This window comes from Nasonia vitripennis, chromosome 1 (assembly GCF_009193385.2).
Source record: "Nasonia vitripennis strain AsymCx chromosome 1, Nvit_psr_1.1, whole genome shotgun sequence".
NCBI classification, from domain to species: domain Eukaryota; kingdom Metazoa; phylum Arthropoda; class Insecta; order Hymenoptera; family Pteromalidae; genus Nasonia; species Nasonia vitripennis.
Window position 1 is genome coordinate 35,329,150 of NC_045757.1, and position 19,399 is coordinate 35,348,548.

A 19,399-nucleotide genomic window follows, 5' to 3' on the forward strand; every position below is an offset into this window, starting at 1 on the left:
GGAATTATGGCTGCCGACACGCGACGGTGGGATTCTCGCGCTTTTTTGTTCGCACGCGGCAAAGACGTGCGCAAGGGTGCGCGATGGTTTATTTCTCTGTCTCGAGAGGCGATGCGTTCGTATTCGCGGGGGTGGATTTTTTGTTTTGATTCTGTTGGCCGCTGTTTCTTTTTGTGGTGTGGTTTTTAAAGTTCTTCAAAATACGATATTTACTATAGATTTTATCTAGCTCCGAAAGTATAGCTCCAGACGTTCTATTAATATAGAAATGAAAGGGTTACTGCTCCCATGCTATTCCTATGCTTCGACTCTAAGAATAGACAAGAGCGTGTTAAATTCAAAATACTTAACTCATAAAAAATTCCGCGCAACTATCGAAAATCAATCCAGCTTCCATTTGAGCGACCCGAGAGCAAAATGCAATATACGTTTCCAGCGAAATTGCCCAGAAAAGCAAGTATACAGAAAGCTTACAAATAAGAAAACCGCTTGTTCGCCGAATCGGTGGCCCCCTCCGAGCCTTTTTTTATTAGCCTCCTAAAGCCTTATATTGACGATCTCGGACCACAGGCGAGCTGCTAATGGCTCGATTCAGCAGCGCGAGAAAAAAAGAATAAACGTATAACGATCGAGGGGCGCTAGCACCGAATTTCGCGTGCTCCCTAACGACGATTTTCGCCACGTGCGAGCGAAGGACTCGCTTTTGCAGCCGCTTTTTATCGCGAGACTGCTGGTCTTTATGTGAGATGAGCGATAGGAATGTTAAGGAGTTGAAATTTAAGGGAGTTTGAGCGTGCGAATGTGTTTCTGATGCGATATTCATAGCGCACGCGTGTGATTTCTCGCAATTTACAATATAATTCACAAAGTTTGCGCGAGCAATAACTACACGACCCGATAAAAGGCAATATTCATGAAAATTCAATTAATTATACTGCCTGCAGCGGCGGAATGAATGTTATCATCGCACAGAGAGGAATAAATTACGGCTGAACACTATTAAATCAGACGAATATACGTGTTATTTTACTCTGGTGTAACGTAATTCCGCGTATATTTGGCCAAATGCGAGGACAAATGAATGTTCGTTCGGCGGACTGGATGCGTTATTCGTATGGACTCGGCCGGCGAGAGAGAATTAAAAAATGCTTGACATAAAACGCAAATGAAAAACGATAAATTTCCAGCGAGCGCGCGAGCGAGAGAGCTGGTCTCGCGAGCGAGCTGCTTTGACGGCGGCGACGTAAATTGACCCATTAAGTGCCGCGTAGAGATAAAGCCGGAAACGTAGAGCGCGTACAGAGCCCAGTATTACAATGGCTCGTATAAAGCGAATGGGGATATACGCAATCATTTTGAAATTCTGGCAAAGTCGAGCTTTGATACAAGAAAAAAGCTCGCCATCGCGGAGGCATCAAAGACTGGGCTGAAATCAGCGCGCGAAATTGCGATATAATTTCCCAGCGACCCCTGCTAGCAGTAATGGAAGGCAGCAGCGCATTCGAAGCGAAAAAAAGCGAAAGCACGAGAGAGAGAGAGAGAGAGAGAGAGAGAGAGAGAGAGAGAGAGAGAGAGAGAGAGAGAGAGAGGAAAACCGCCTCGAGATTCCTCGCACTTGAACAAAGAAAGAAAAAAAGAGAGAGAAAAAAAGAAAACCTACCGGACTTGAAAACGAATAAAAAAGCACGTGACGTTGGCGTGGCAATGAGAGAAGAATACTCAAACGCAGCTTTAATGTCTCGCGCGAGCTTTGACGATTTCCCAGCAGCAGCGTCAAACGCCGCGGATTTTTACGCGCGTTCGTGCAGACATTTTTCATTTCCTCGCTATCGCTCTCTCTCTCTCTCTCTCTCTCTCTCTCTCTCTCTCTCTCTCTCTCTCTCTCTCTTGTCCTTTTTCTCGCCGTTCTCTCCATCCTGGAATTCTCGCGTATGTGTGTATGTGCGTGTGTTCTCGGACTTGTTTTTTCGGCACGACTCTTCTCTTTGTTGCGTCGAGAGACGTCTTTTTTTGTAAGTGGATTTTTATTGCCCGACGCTCGCCGTCGTTGTTTTTCCTCGTCGTGAATTACGTACCGCGCGGGAAATTCAAAATTGTTTCCCGCCAAAAAAGCTCTTCTCCCTGTGTCGCGCCAATTAAAATTCAGCATGGGCGATTTTCACTATCTAGCTCGTAACTTTTCTCTGTGTGGAATGGAGTGTGAGGAGGGCGAACGACGCGACGTTATATACTGGTCTTTACATGGCACGTCGTCGTCGTCGCCGCGATCGATTGTCGTGTGAGCTTGCGAGATGCTTTCTTTTTATTTTTTCTCTTCCTTTGTGTGGTCAACGTTCGTTTGTCGTTTCCTGCGTGCACGTCGTATGCTTTAATTAAATCTATTTGCTCTGCGGGACTGTAATTTTGATCAGTTTGATTCTGACGGTTGTCGCGTTACATTCAATCGACGTAACCCACTCGATTGAATTTCACAGAGAACGCGACGGTATTGCTTCACCTGAATATAAGCTTATTGTGCGCCATAAAACGGTATTGTATGAAATAAAGCAGCGCATCCCTCGCAATATTTATCAAGCTCGCCGCTCGACAAAGAAAAGAAAAAATCCGCTCTAATCCTCCCTCGAAAAAATTCGAAAAAAAAAGAAAACAATAACGCTCATCCAAAGCTCCTCTCCTCCACCTCCTCCTACTCTAGCTGCGGTGACAGGCTCTCTCTCTCTCTCTCGCTATACTCCCGGAATACATCCCGCTCGAAGGGGATATAAAAAAGCCTCTCTCTCTCGCTCTCCCTCGGCCCGAGTTAAAAATGAGATCATTCACGAGCACTTTGGGCGAGCGCGAGCGCTTTGTCGGAAAATCGCGAGGATATTTCAGGCGCAGGCCTCCCCACGACGTGCCATCAATATAATAAGAGCCTTCGCTTATGTACAGAGAGCAGCAGCAGCAGCAGCAGCATCTCGTCGTCGTCCCCTTTTTTCTCTCTTTCTCTTTTGAGAAAATGGAAATAAATAGTGGGAAGTGGCGAGGTTATCAATGATGCAGGTGGCCTTGGCGCTGCTTTTTTTCGAAAAAAAGTGGTAGGCGTGCGGGCTTTTTTCTCCGCGATAGAGAGAGGATTGATTGCCCGAGGTGTGTTTTTTGGGGTTTGCGTGAATAATGGATTCGAATCGAACGAGAATTTGTCATGTTTGTTTTTTCTTTCGGATCAGCCTGTTAATTATGCAGGAACCGCTTGTCTAGGAGACTAATGATTCGTGTGTGTGCATGTAGCTCCGATAAATTATTCAGGATGGAAAGGAGTGTGAGTGCAGAGCTTTCCAGAAACATATCATATCGCGCACCAGGCGACGACCCACATAAATTTCAATTCGCCCGAAATTCGGCGCGGTAATATTGAAAAATCACTTCCAGACTCTGAGCGTCTAATCCGCGGCCGTCAAGCGTCAACTACAGCGCCGCGACGAAATTATTCCACGAAGGCCCTCCGCGTCGCTTCTTTCCGAGCGTAATTAAACGGAGCTGGAAAAGAGACACAGTTTTTTCATCCAGCGTGGAACGTTCTATAATTTTCAGCGCCAATTTAATCACGAAATTGTTGCGCTAATTTCGTTAAACGAGAGTGGTGTATTCGATTGGCACTTATCGCACGCGCCTGCATTCAAACGAGAAATTAATGACCGTATCCTTTGAGTCCGTTCCGAATTAGAACCAATCATCCTCTGACTCTCTCTCTCTCTCTCTCTCTCTCTCTCTCTCTCTCTGCATAAATACCTCTATTGTTATCCTCGTCAAAGTGGAATCCGATTACAGCCAACAAACGAAGCATTGTTTCCCATCATCTGCTATTCATTACGCTCTTGCCTCTAAACATCCTCTGACCAAAAAAGAAAAAGTAAAGATACAAAAAGCTCACCGCACACACACACACACACATAGCGCCTGGAGCGATCTCCTTCCCATCGAGATCGAAATACATAGACACGTGGCTGGAGGTCAAGCTCCGAGGTCTACATCCTCGAGCGGCTTAATTTTCGCTGACGACTGCCGCTCGATAATGCGCCAACCGCAAAAACAGCTGGGACGAAAGCCAAAAGAGTCCTCGGCTCTCTCTCCCACACATACGCCGTTGATGGAGTTATGCTGAATTTCCCGCTCCGCTATACGTTCGCGCCATTCCCTGTGCTAGTAGCTTCATTATGGGGAGTAATAACGAGGGATTTACCTCTGCGCGTGTACAGGATTGTTTCATTTTTGCCGCGATGATGAAGCGGGCCCGAGTGGGATATTCGAGCATAATTTGTATTTTCCTACCGGCTAATTAATATGCATCGCGCGCGACGACGGCTTTATCGAAAAATATCTCTCAGCGGGTCGAAATTCACTTCGTCGCATATAACTAGATACGATTTTAACGACGAGTTTATGACGCTTTTCCATATCACTCGGAATAATCCGTACGCGCTCTCATCCTCCCGTCGCTGTATAAATAACGCATTGCCCACACCCCTATGGCACTTAATTCGCTGATGCAGACGGCTCTAGAAAATCAAGCGGATTTCCAGCTCGTATATAAAGTATCAAAGTCAAAAGCCGTGTTTTTCCCGGTACTAATACCCCAGGCCCGCGAGTGCAGGTCGGTGTTAAGGTCGTGAAAAATCCGAGTCGTGATCTTTGTGCCCTGTGCTCGTATTTATATCGCCTTATCGGATTTCCCCGTCATTGTTTAGCTCGTCGCTTCTCCAGAGTTTTCCGTGCAGCAGTACGTCTGCAGCCGAGAGATAGGTGCGCACGAGGGGCTGCGAGTGTGTGTGGGAGGGGGGGGGGGGGGGAGATTAATGGACGGAGCGCGTTTTATTCAAATTGATATAAATCCTTGAAAAAGTGCTCGCGAGCGTCGGGAGACGTCGTTTGTAAAAATGATTTTTTCATCCACAAGTTTAACTCCCGAAGGTATCAAATTCAGATTTTTTTTCTGCAAATCACGCAGCGTGACTCGACGATCGCAAAACATAGTACACAACCCCTCACCAGTGAATAGCGTAAAAACGTCAGTGGCAGAACGATTAGAAAAAAGCGATCGATTTCGGCAATTTCGAGAGAGAGAGAGAGAGAGAGAGAGAGAGAGAGAGAGAGAGAGAGAGAGAGAGAGAGGAGGGAACGTGTTTGCTGATATTTATGTCAGACGCTGCCACGAGCACACTGTACGGAGGGGGGTAGTTCTCTCTGCGCGCGTTTGCCGAGAAAGAATCCAGTGGATAATGCTGTTTGCAGCAAATAGATTGCGGTGTCCCGGCCGAGGAGAGCTTGTGGCCCGGGCGAGAGACGCTTAGCTTCGCCTCGCTGAGTTGCTAGTGCCACACACACACACTCTCTCTCTGGGCTTTGTTCGAGCCGGAGATTTACTTTTTCACGTACGCTTGATGATAAAGCTCGGCCGCGCGCTGCTTTCCGCAAATATTTCGGAATTTACTGCCGAGCCTGCACTGCTTTGAGATGCTTTTAAGGAGCTTCTTGTATTTGTACCTAAGTGACGTCGAGCGTATCTCTGAATTTTTTTTCACTCTAGGAATCAGGGTTATACGGTGTGGAATCCTAATTTATGTAAATGACACCCCGATTCACATTTCGGATAACGCGTCGCCGAAGATAACCGCGGGCTTCGCGGATTTTCCGGGAAATTGAGTCGAAAAATCCTCGAAATAAAAACAGCAAGCTTTCACCTTTCTTTCTCTCCCTCCACACGACTTTGCACAACTGTTACAACGACTCTAATTAAATACCGGACTCCTTCCGTTATACGTGACTCCTCTCCAACAGCGACGCACACTCCAATCCCGCTTTCCAATAACTTCGCCCTCTCGAAAACGAAACTATAAGGACGAAAGAGTAAGAGGAAGGAAAAAACTGCGAGAAGAGAGAAATCATACCTACACCCCGGGACGCAATTAAATTCCGGACGGCTCTCCATTACCAAAGGGCCATAGTAGTCCGGGGTAATTTTTATCAATTAGACCGGCACTTATACGCCTTATTTTTCCTCATAGCTCTCTCTTTCTCGCTCTCTCTTCATTCGCCGGCGCGCAAGCGCCTTTATATTGAGTTATTGCGCTCTGAGAAGAGCCGCCCCCGCCTCTGCCGCTCTGCTGCTGCTCTGAATAATTGATGCGGAAGCAGAGGTATGTAGATTGAAATTTTTCTGCAGTGTATACCTTCTCCTGATTTATTCGATCAATCAGTAAAGTTCGATGTTAATTTGCAATATTCATCGTCTGCTCGAAAAAGGAGAAGAAAAAAAACGAGACGAGGTATTCTTTATGGCTCTCGTCATACTTTGCGAGACGACGACGACGGAGAGAGAGAGAGAGAGAGAGAGAGGCCATCTCTTCCAGGGCTCTGAGCACACGCTTATCGCGTTTCCGGCCGCATAGCTCGTCTCGCAATTTCTCGAAAATGATCTTCCCCCGCCTTCGTCCTAATAAAGCCGAGGAGCCTTCCTTCTTATCGCCGTCGAGCCACGTGCTGCGCGACGACGTTCGTTTCAAGCTCAGTGAGCACAGAGAGTTTTTGAGAAAAAAATTTTCCTCGCCCTAGTTCGAAAATGCTGTACACATAGGGCGCATTCGCGTCCGCAAATTAGAGTCAATCGTCCGTTCATTTTCCGATCGGACGCGGGTTTAATTCCACGCGAAAAACGCGATACCCGTACGCTCGTCGATACGGTCATTTAAGGCTCGTTTCAATCGGCCTCCTCTCTTTTTCCCAGCCGTAGGCTCTCTGAAGTGGCTATTCAGACTCGAGCGTCAAAGCCGCGTCGGGCGTTTCTTTGGCTGCTCTGTGTGTGAACGACGGTGTACGAACGGATGCGCTTTTTTCAAGCGAATACCGATGTCTGATTGCTGCTATTCACGATGCAAGAGACGCATTAAAAATTCTTCCCTTTGAATTTCCATCGCGCGATCGGGATTTCGAATTCCGGTTGGTCAGTCTCGGCAACGACGAATTGGATCCATGTAGAGTGCGGAGCGAGGGAAATTGCGTCCCGCAGCTGTCTGATCTGGGCGCAAGCACCGCCACACCTTAATCTCCGAATGCGACGTACACATCAGAAGACCCCCGTATACGTCTATATAATCTCACCTAGAGCGACAGCAGCATCCGAGTAGGACTTTCGGCTAATGCGCCGCGGTATCAGTGTGTCCGGGGGATTTATCCCTATCTCTCGTCCCCTATACTCTCTCACTCTCTCTCTCTCTCGCTCTCGGTTGGAATCAAACAGAGGAGGTAAGCTCTCGCTGGTGTGGCTTCAATTGGCATTGCTGTCGATGTCTTTGACGAGAGGAAGGAGATAAGACGAGAAGCATCTCTCTGCGGGTATAGTCCTCTCCTCGCTCTTTTTGTTTGCTTTCTTCGATGTGGCTTTGTGTTGATTCTTTGCTGACGTGCTGTCGGCGGGGCAGCTGCTTGATCGAGGATTTGTGATAATTCGAGTGAGCTCTTGCCCTGCTGGACGAATTTGGAAAACGTTGTGTGTCCTGGGTATTGTTTGGCTTACGAGTCTTCGAGTCAGTGCTCCGGAATTTTTCGAGTTATTTTTACACTGTCACGTTCCATCCAAACAAAAATCAAAGGCACCTCTATATAATCGCATTACACTATTGAGAGTCGCGAAAAGTGCATCAGAAATTCCCCGATACACTGCAGCAATGGGCTTCCACTCCGGCGCGCAGCAGCGAAAGAAGTGCATTCAGACTCGCTGTATACTCGCTTGCACCCTCGGTAAACACTCAACAAGCAGTAGCTCCGTCCGTCGAAAGTCGCTTTGCTCCATTTAATTTGTAAAGCGTACATATAGCCCACCCCAGCTGCCGGCCCAGTAGATGAAAACACTTTCGAAGGCCGTGGCTCAGTCTGGGGGCCGAGCGCTGCACTTCTGGCTTTTAAAAGTCGGGCACAACCCCTCCTCCAAAGTTTTCCTATCTAGACGAAGTCTGGCCTCTGAAAAAAAAGGAGAAAATGCCACCAGCCTCGCTTCACCCCCCTCCACGTATATAGACTCCGGCGAGAGTTCGACGATCGATACCCCTTTTAATTCTTAACTCGATTCGAACTTGCTCTCACTCTAGTCTGCTGCGGAGGCTGTGTGTATACGTGCGCGCATAGACGTATAGGCTGCCGGGGGAAGCTTTTTAGTTCGCTCTTTTGTTTACCGGCCGCCTTTCTTTGATACACCTCTATTTCATTCATCCTCCACCTCCTGCTACTCTCGACGTTTCTCTCTCTATCTCTCTGCTGTACACGTTTTTTTTTCGTTGTTTTCCGCTGCACTTTGTAGTTTCTCTCTTTCCCTCTGATGTCTGTCGGACTGTGTACACGTGTACAGCTTTTATTTCCGCTTCGCGTTTTTCCATCTCGATTCACCGATAAACGAGCTTCAATATTTTTAACGCGGAGTAGCCGCTTTGTTTACAAGGTTTACAGTGCGCGGCCGCTGGAAAAATACAGAGCGCAAAGTTTACAAGCTTTGCTCTAACTCTCGGTCTCATTGTCTGTAAGGGGTATCGATCGTATCGCTTATTGTGCAGCGCGACGTTGAATTTGCAGTAAATTGACGAAGCGATGCAAATTTTAACGAGTAATATCATTACTCAGTGAGTGGCTGCGCGCCGATGAAATAAGAGACGAGGATCCTCCGATACCGAAGGAAAAGAGAGAATCGGATGGAGAACGTCTCGCCCAATCAAACCCTATCGTTATCCTCTCCTTTATTATGCTGATTCCCTTTCCCTCCTCCACTCGTCATTGCACCTCTTTCGCCGTCATCTCATCTCTCCTCGTTGTATCGATTTTCCACAATCAGCCTCTGATTCTCATTTCTTTCCTTCTCCTCGTCGTCGCGCAGCACATACACACATCCGCAGCAGCCACTTTGAGAGAAGCATCACAGCTCCCCGAAGAGCCGTGTACCCGAAACTTCCCAAGCTCCTCCCGTCTTATCAATAAAAACGTCACTCGACGGAACTGACAGCAGACTCTCTCTCTCCTGCTCTCGCGAGCGTTACAGGTTATGACACTTGGCGCAGCCTTTGCTTTCATTAGCCGCCGTCGGGTACACCACCCGGGAAATTTTCCTTCTCTCTCAATCCCACGTGTATGTGCTGCAAGTTTGGCTGCTGCTCCTCTTTTACGTTTGTTGTGCAGCTGTACAGCAGACGCGAGAGCGAGAGAACGGCGACGCATGCAAATTGCGACTTGTGTAGGGAAATTTTTTAATTTCGTCCCGGTCTTACGCGAATTATGCACTTCAAAGGAAAGTTTTTTAATTTTACACTCTCGCGCCCGGTACAGCTTTGTCCTGGAAAATTAAGACTTTCGCGCGAGAGACGTAAGTGAAGGAGATTGCTTTATTAGTGCGAGTGGGAAATTTTATTTTTTTTTCTCAGGGCCGAGACACGTGCTTCGCGCTTTAATTTAAATTCCTGGAGCTTCTGTTGTAACGCGATAAACATTCCGTTCCTTCCAACGCTCCGACGAAATATTTCGCCAACGCGTAGAGCTTTAAAATCTAATTTCTTCCTGTTTGTCTAAGAAAGAAAAAACCGAATATATTTGTATACCTAATTGATGGCAAACAACCTTTCCATCATCTCGGGAGAAAAATCTCCCCGAAATCCCGAGGAGGAAACGTGCGCGCGGAAGCCTTCGAACCTTCTCTCTCTCTCTCGCTTATACTCGTCTAACCCAACGCACATCTCGTCCACCCTTCAATTGTGTATCGAGGCGCGGAATTACGGCTGCGGAGATCCCTTTCAAAACACGAACACATCGTTCTCCACCGTCTCTCTTCTCCCGTAAAATCTGCGGCATCCTTTTTTCCCTCGTAGATTACCCTCTCCCTCTCTTTCGCCCATAGATCCGCGAATAAACTTCGTAGCGAATCGAAGCAGGGATAAGAAAAATAAAGAAAATTTTCAACAGCGAGCCTCATGCAAACTAGGAATATAATCATTTCGTCGTGCGCGCAGACAATAGAGCTTTCAGTAGGGGGTGCGCGTGCCTTCATAAAAAAAGCGCCGGTCGCTCAATTTCCCGGCTACGCATATGCTCTTTTCAGTCCCTCACCTGCAGCAGCAGCAGCAGCAGCAGCGCACGACGACGAGAGAGAAGAAAATACACGAGCGAACCTTGATGGGCTTTACTACCGGCGTATACACACACGCGCGAACGTACAAGCTTATACGTGCGAGGGCCGATGAGTATAATATCAACGCCGGAGGGCTCGCGTCGTCCGTGTGTATACGGCGTCGGCTCGTCGTTTTTTCGTCGGCGCCGCGTAAAAGGGGCAATAAAATACCGGGGACGCATCTGGGTTACGAGCTTTACAAGGCAGTAGCTCTTTCCTTTATCTCGAGCTAGCCCGAGCCTCACGCGAGCGTCCTCTAAGCGATTTTTCGAACGCCGCCGTGTGCACGGTTGTTTAAGATTTTCCGGATTTTTTTTTCTTTACGCTTCGGATAAATTGCGACGGTAGCTGGAATAAATTTCCAATCGGAATCAAATTTTTACTAAAAGACACAGATATCGACTAATTTCCTCGACTCGCCCCCTAATACTTTAATCCTTCGCACCCTCTTAATCCCACCCCCCCCCCCTCGCTCGCGCTTCATCGCGCGAATCCTCGCAAGCTCTCCGGAGCTTTTTACACGCCTGGCGCGCGTAAACAATGTACGGATACGGCCATACTCTGTCTCTCTCCTTCGGCTCTAAATCGGATTCGTATAAATTCGGTTGTCGCTGCTGCCGATCGCTCGTGAAAGAGAGAATCTCTCGCCTACTTCGTCGGCCTCGTAATCCGGAGCTTTTCGAATTTGGCTCGACCCGCGCTCGCGCCCGTTTTAAGGCTTTCATGAGCCGGGAAACGGCCCGCGGGTGCTCGAACTTTGGGTATAAATTTTCGACGTTGTTTGTTTGCGTTATGTGTATATATTTTCGGATTTCGTATACACTGCACACACACACGAAGCCGAGAGTCTCGCCTAATCTCCCCGACGCTATATATCCACTTGCTCGGAGCATAGTATCTAGCTTATATTCTATAACTGCGCGTGTATTTACCCGGCGGCATGATTAATGCGCCGGTACTCTCTCTCTCTCTCTCTCGCGAACTAAAATATCCCCTAAAAGCTCTCGAGTTTAACTCTCGGCGTGCCCGTAATAACTCGCAGGTGTATACACGCACGGATGTATAACGAGCGCAAAATTCATGCCTATAGTTATATAGCTCTGTATACACTTTTACGATCGAGCGACGACGTGTAGAGGCGACCCTTAGCGAACTTTCAGCCTGCCGCTGACGTCGATTAAGACACCGCGCTGTTCGCGGATTTATTTCGGCGATGCCCCGAGGCTACGCTGCGCGAATAATATATACATCAGCGAGCGATTTATCTCTCGGCAAGCGCATTTTGTCGAGCGGCGCAGCTATTCCTTCTCTTCGTTTTCGAGGCTCCCTTTTGGATCAGCCGGGGGAGAGCTTTTGTTCGTGCCTGCGTGCGGAAATTACGAAAACGAGAATTCTCGCGATTCTCCTACTGAAGCACATAGCCTCCTCTTTTTTTTTCTCCGACTGTAGCAGCAGTAGTAGACTCTCGCAGTTAGGTATACGAGACGGCGAGCACTGCAGCAGCTATCCGTTAATTTTACCGGAAGAGCCCGCGCGCGCGACGACAAATAAAGTGGCGCGAGTAAAAAATTCGCCCTCGTAAGTATCAGTCAGACCTCTAACGCACACAGGTACACACAGACACAAAAAGTGGAGAGAGAGAAGAGGTTTTCGCGTGAGCACATAAACGAACGAGTGAGAGAAAGAGGGCGAGACGACGAGGAAGCTCGAGGAGTGTCGCTCGAGAGGAGGTCGTCTTCGTTGTCGTCGTCGGGGTCAAAAGATATTGCGGCTGAATATTACTTTCGCGAGTGCGCGCTCGCGCAAGAGAGAGGGAACGGGACTGAGGTATTCTCATATTGCACACTGCGCTGCTGCTTCGGAAAATTAGTTTCCATTTTTAATTATACGCGAGCTATATACAGTCTCGCGCTCGACGAGTTGGAGGCATTCTTGTGTGTCTTCTGCTGCTCAAGTGCAGCGCGGAAGCTTGCGGAATTTACGCGTTACGTAAATCAACGGCTACGCGAGGATCGTCATGGGATATGATTATTGCTTCGGCGAAGCTTGCGTATGTCTACCGAAAAAATTGCCGATATCTAGCAGTAGGGGTATTTCGAATGTACCAGGAATAATCATACTTCGAGCAACAGTCTCGAGCAGTTATAGCATAAGTGCAGGCCTAAGCAGTGGGTACGATAAAAGACGTTAGACACATCGGAATATATATGAACCTCACGCGCCTTACAGTGATGAGGGAAATGGAAAAGTACCTATGCGCCACCTATTGTCAATTAATACTTTGCACACCTTCATCTCGCCTGGCCTCTTCCGATGTCTAGACGAGCCGATAATTATACAACGAGCTTTAGCGCACTACACCGGCCCTTTAATTAATGCCTACTTACATTTATTCCCTCAAAGCTTCGCTACACTGTCTTTGTTGCTAGCCGAGAATTTTTAACGAGAACAGAGTGTGCTCCATAATATTCTCTCTCCTTTCCCTCGAGGCTATTGAAACGCTGATCCCCAAAGCAGCAGCAGCAGCAGCAGCAGCAGCGGAGCAGCTTCGATGAAATACTAATACCCGATAATCAATAGCTTCAGGCCTCGCACTCATTGTTAATGCGTTGACATTACGCTACTTGTAATATTCGTCATTATTATCCTCATCATCGCGTCGGCCCCTTTGACAGAGACGTGTAATAAAGCTCGAAAAAGATAAACGCGGACAAAGCTTAATTAAGAGAGCGGAGTACACACGATTTGTGTGTACAAGAAGCGCATATGACGACGCATTTTCCCGAAAATTAACATTCTGATTTTACACGGATGATTTGCATAGCCGTGTGTTTGCAGCCGCCCAGTGCCTTTACTGCGTCTATTAATTAAAGCTCGTAACGCCAAGCGCGACGGGAAATTAAAATACATCCGTCATGCGCACGAGCTGCTGTTGGATTATTATAAACGCAGCTACTCGGTTTTACGCAGTTATAATTTTACCGGTCAGGCTTGATTAATTCCTGCACTACGTGTCGCTGCGATGATAAACGACGCGATGTCTTCTTCGCCATATCTGCAGAGATTATTAAGTCGCTTTGATGCTCAACGTTTCCTTTCGACGCGATTATAACGAGTGGAAAATTTCCCATGTAAATGTCGCGCCTGAAGCTCGATTACATTAGCATAATATTAAACCACGCATATCGAGGGGGCGGGAGGGGGGTACTAATATCCATCCACAACTAATTAACCGACGCGTAATCGCGTTATCGCCTCTATACGTTCTAATCCTCTCATTAGCTTGAGCGCGCACAACCGAGCGACGAACAAACCGAAAACAACAACAACAAGCCTGGACATCTGCTCTGTAATCAACTTATTATATACACATAGAGAGAGAGAGAGAGAGAGAGAGCGCTTCGATCGAGATAGCTGCCTTATAAGACATGCAGGCGTCGGCGCGCAAACTTCGTCAAGGAAATTTCACGGCTGGCAGACCGGCTGCATATTTCGCAGCTCGAAAATTCATGAGCTGCTGGCCGTCTGCAGCAAAAGAAGTTTTTTTCCGGCTCTCTCCGAATTATATACGCGAATTAAAGATTCATTCGCGGACGCTCTCTCATATTTTCCTTCCTCGCAAAGAGGAATATCCAAGCGATTTTTACTGCATAGACACACACGACACAGGGAATTTTTTAAAATATTCTTTAAAAAATCCGAGCGTCGCGCGCTTCTGAAAAATTGAGAAAGCTGTGTAAGAGTTTTTCTCGTCAGCCTCGTCTCTCGTTGTTTTTGCGCTGGCTCCTTCTTTTTCCGGGCTACTACTCCCTTCTAATCCAGCCCCGCGCTTGGGATTAAAAGCGAGAAGAGCCCTGTTTCTTTTGAGCGACTGCGCGCGGAGGAATTTTAAATATTTCCATTGATGTCGGTGATTAGCGAGATAGGTCCTCTTATTTACATGCCGGATGAGGAATTTTTTTTGAGGCGCTGAAAGCTTCGGATGAAATATTCAATGATTAAGCTGGATGAGAGATGAAAATCTCCGTGTGTCGTCTTTTTTTAATGCAGCGTCGCGCATATGCGCGCTTGCATGCATATTGCATCGGACACGGGTCGTTGGGAGGTGCGTGTGTGGGCTTTGGCGATTAAACTAGTCTGAAAGGCGGGATTTCGCTCAAAGAGCTGTGCACTATGTTTTTGAATTATTTTTGGAGTGAGGGTATATTCTGAAATATATTTTGTGAAATTCAAATTTAAAATTGCGAGCTTTACTCGATGACTCATGCATTATTTATGTTTTTTGTTACAGGTGAGTTGACACAAGCGTGCATGGCAATGTTGTTTTCATTCGAAATTGTTGGAGACGCTGGCGGCGTACGTGAGTAATAAAAGCACACATGCATCTAAACAAACACACGACTTGTTCATTTCATTCCAGCACAATCATATCATCATCCAGTTTCAAAACTGGCTCGAACGATATCTATTTCTGTAAAGTGGACTGTGTACAAAATAAATACTCATAACACGTCGTCGTCACGCAAAGTAAACATCGTTTTCGCCACAGCAAACGGCCTCCACCAAGAAAATAAAAGCTCGCTATAATCTCTCGCAATTAAATTCCATCACCTCCGCGCCCATTCGATTCCATCACGAAATCTCGAGCTTCCTCCCCTCCAGAAGAAAAACTGCCCACTCGGCGAAATAAAGAAAATAGATAAGCGAAGCAGGAAAAATAGCCAACATTATACTGGCCTCTCGCGCAGTATAGCCTAAATACTCCACCACACACTATCGTCCGCAAAACTAATTGCGCCGCGTTAAAACGCGCAGTAAAAGCGGCGGCTCGCTCTTAAGCTAATGGCTTTTTGCGAGCCGACTGCGTTATAATCGCGTGTCACTTATCGAGAGTCGCCCGCACGGCACAAAGGACGGGTTTTATATTTTTCGTCTGGCGAGACGGATAATACGCGCGGAGGTGATTTTTTTTTTCAAAAAGTAATTCTCCGCGACAAACGTTATTGCTCCGAAAAGCTCTGTGAAAATAGCGCGAACCGAAGATCCCAAACAGGCCAGCGTACGATTCTCCGAAAACTCCCGCCGGCGCTCGGTAAAAAGCTTACTCAATCAGTTTCTCCGCGGCTAGATACACTCGGGCGTCGACAAAAAGCAACCCCGCGCAAATCCGCGCCTTCGTTTCAACTCCAATAAACTAAAAGCTCTCGTCTGTTCTCGCGAGCGCGTGTATCCGCTGCGTCGCTCTCTCTCTCTCTCTCTCTCTCTCTCTCTCTCTCTCTCTCTCTCTCTCTCTCTCTCTATCTTTCTCGCGAAAAGGAGCCCGTAAAAAGAAGACGCGCAGCGCCGAAGACGAACAAGCAAAGACGGCTTATAAAAGTCGCGCATACGAATGAGAGAGACGTATACGCAGGCGCGTTCTGACGGCTTTGCGTCGTCTGTTTGATTTTAAAAGAAGAAGTGGGGTGTATAAATACGCGCGATATTTTGTCAACGCGTTTAGAGGAAGCGAATTTCATTAATAAATACAATATTTTAGTTTTCATCAAGCTCTCCATCAGCGTACAAGAGACGCGAATATATCCGTCTTGTTTATCATACTAATACCCGAAATTCAAAATCGAGTTTGACAGTCAAACGGCTCTTAGTCACGAAACCGCAGAGCAGAGCGCGCGGAGAGGGAATCGATCGAGCCGCGAAACTCGGCAGACATCCCCAATTACACCGCCGCGCATAGTGTTCTCGAATCGCCGTTCGTAAACAGCCGAAAGCGAGTGCCACTTGGCGCGTCAGCGACATTCCCCGTGAGCTAGCTCGAAATCCATCGACCTGCGCGCTTGCGATGCGTAAAGCGGTGTTGCACTCGATGCCTACCAAATACCTACTAGTGTGTGTGTGTGGCTTCGAGGGTAAAAACGGAATACGTATAGATAGGGGGAGAGCCAGAGCTCAATTTCCAAACAATTGCAAGGTGGCAGCCAGGAGCAGTATTCCGTGATGAGATTTTCCAAATCGCGGCGATAACTCAAAAATCTCATCGACCCCTCGCCGAGCCGGCCATAACCATATCCATCAAAGCCAATAACCCCGACTAACCTCCGGGCTCTAACCACTTGACTGTATATACACCTCCGACTTCCACCCCCTCTCTCTCTCTCTCTCTCGAGTGCCTCGGGCTCCCCTCTACTGCTCCCTTGTTTGGGTTATGCGCTCGTTTGTTTGTTTGCGCCGACTCTTGGGCAAATCCGGAGAGAGATGACCTCTCCTCGGTGCCTTGTACGTTAATTAACCGGAGGCGAAACACACCTCGGGGGCAGAACGAGAGAAGAGCCGATTCAGCGCGGAGTGTCGTTGACGACCATTCGATTCCTCGCAAACGGGAGGCTGTAAGCGAGTTTTCGACGCGTTTCTCAAAATTTCCGCGCTCTTGCCCGGACTTAATTACACGCGATTGCGGCGCAAACAAAGCGTTACACGCGCCGCTATGTACTTATCCTCTCGGCCGCCCAGACATAGTGTCTTTATTAAAGCCCATCCTCCGCCTCTCGTCGTTTATAATTACGGCTAGTTCCTCTCTCTCTCTCTTTTAAAAAATAAAGAAAAACGAGGCTCTACTAACCTCCCGCAGCGGCGCGATTGTTATCGCTTTTAATTACAAGCGTGTGTATATCGTCGTTATTATCATCATCATCATCGTGATCATCGCGAAAAATATAAAAAAAAGTCTACCTTTGCCGCTGTGCCAGCGATTATGCGTCCCGCGCGGTGCTGTATCCCCTCGTTATGAAATCGCCCTCGGGAGCCCCGTACGTATTAATTATTTCACGCCCGCGGAAAAGGAGCCTTTCGCTTAATGTAAGTCGAGGGATAGAATAGGGATCTGTGTTACTGGGGAACTTACCCTTCGCGCTTACGCTTAGGCGAGTTATTGCCCAACCGGAAACGACTAATGCGTCGCTGGACCCTAGAGAGAGGGTTATTCTTTCACACACACACACACACAAACACACACACCTGTGACTTATATCTATGTATGTACACATGCAGTTGTTTTTTTGTCGAAGGGACGCGTGAAAACTTCCCTTCGCGGTAAAATCCGCGGATAAAGCCGCGCGCGCCGCGAATTGTGAACAAATGCCCGTAATTCTCGAAACTTGCTTGATATTTCATCCCTTTAGAGTGAGAAGTAGCTTATCTCGCCTCCGACTAAACTCTCCAGGTCTGCTACGCGCGCAGCTGCATAATACACGTTCGTTTGCAATTTTAATCCGCCATGCGCTCTCTCTCTCTCTCTCTCTCTCTCTCTCTCCTACCGAAATATAAAACGGCGGGTCGGGGGGAACTCTGCATAAACATTTTTAATCCCGCGTTATTCGCTCGAATTTTTACACAGCCGGAGACGTAAAAACGGGGCTGGAATAATAGGACAGCTTCAGCCGAACTCATTAACTTCGCTTCTGCGGCGGATGAACAAAGTCCGGATTCATTTGCGAAGAAAGAAGGGTCGTCAACGGCGTCGTGACGACGATAAACGAAAAGCTCGACTTTATCGTCCCGAGACTCTCGGAAATGATTCGGTCGTCGTGCGAGTATAGTATCTTACAATAACAGCGGCGGCGAGAAGAGGAGACGATTTTTTCGCGCAGCTGCGACTGCACTTTCGAGGCGAGAGAGAGAGAGAGAGAGAGAGAGAGAGAGAGAGAGAGAAGAGTCTTTTTTACTACCCCGTATCCGTGATTCTCTCGAGTGGTGCGCGCGAGAGAATTTTTCCCCCGAAGGAGAGGGTTATGGCGGGAAGAATTTGAAATGTGGTGATTGGAGTGTTTCGCGGCTGATTTGATGGTTGGCTCGAGTGGCTGTTGAGACGAAACAAGCTGCTTATATAGCGTGTGTACACCTGCGAGGATCGTTTTGTTTTTTTTTATGCAAGAGACAGACACATTTCCTATGAATCGACGACGACTATACAGCTGTCAGCTGCAGTAACGCGTCCTGATTAACACACAGCTCTATTTCGAATATTGTCGGGAGTGACGCGCTCAATCACTTGCGAGATTAAAATTATTCAACTCGATTTTTACACTATACACAGCGGTAAAGCCCTCTTGAACGCGAGCGTAGAGACGCTACTGTGGGAATCACGAGTGCGGTGAGCGAGAGAGAGAGAGAGAGAGAGAGAGAGAGAGAGAGAGAGAGAGAGAGAGAACGACATCCCCGAGGAAGCAGCGTCGCCGGAGTCGCTCCGCAGATAAATGCGTATCTCTTGCATAATGTACTTCATGAGAGCACATACGCGCCTCGCGCGATATAAAGAAAGATAGCTGCGAGTGCGCTCTTCTCTCCCGGTAGAAAAGCAGTTCCACTTGACGCTCTCTCGTATACACGCGAGGCTATATGCTTCTTGCTGCACAAGGGCAACGTATACAAGCCGCGAGTGTGTAACTTCGAGCCTTTTTTTACATCGTTACACGTACAAATGCATGTAACGCGGCGCTAATTTAACCTCTCGAAACAGACGGGGGCATTGTTTAGCTTGGCTTAAATAATTTCGCCGACGAGCCGCGTATATTGCAGCGCTTGATTTACAATGCAGAGTGCATACTGCCAGAGTGAGTTCGTTAAACGCAAACACGGCTTTTTGCCAGGTATATTCGGCCGCTGGATATGTTGTAATTAAATCACAATCAGCGAGAACAGCGATATTTGCACCGAGCGCAGTGTATAGGCTGTAGTGTAACAAAAGAAGAGAACAGCAGCGTAAAAAGGAGTGTAGCTGTTATATACAGCACAGCGACGACGCAATTCTCGGGTGATTCGAGCCGGACGTCTTTATGGCGCTACTCCTTCAATTTCTCGCTCTTTCTCTCTCCCGCACACATTCATCTCCTCCGGGATAAAAGAGAGAAGCTTCAAGGAGCATTTTGTTGTCGCGTCGATATAACGCGTCGGCTCGTAATTCCTCGTCATAAAATCCCACAGAGTAGTCGATTCTTCTCTCGCGCTAGCTGCTCTCTATCGATGTGTAACTGAATATTATTCGACGATAGTCATAGCGCATAGAGAGAGAGAGAGAAGAGAGTGAGAGAGAGAGAGAGAGAGAGAGAGAGAGAGAGAGAGAGAGGATGTCCACTTTGCGTGATGCAGCTGCGGTTATGGGTAGACCAATATTGGCGGAGCCTCGTTATATATTATATACATACATACTGTATAGATATATACGTA

General features: G+C 47.6%; 1 protein-coding gene across 9 annotated transcripts in view; it reads left to right on the forward strand.

Annotated features, from left to right (window-relative positions):
• Positions 1-19,399, forward strand: part of LOC100123626 (uncharacterized protein CG43867) — a 110,139-nt gene that overhangs the window by 67,551 nt on the left and 23,189 nt on the right. The gene's annotated exons all lie outside the window — the stretch shown is intronic.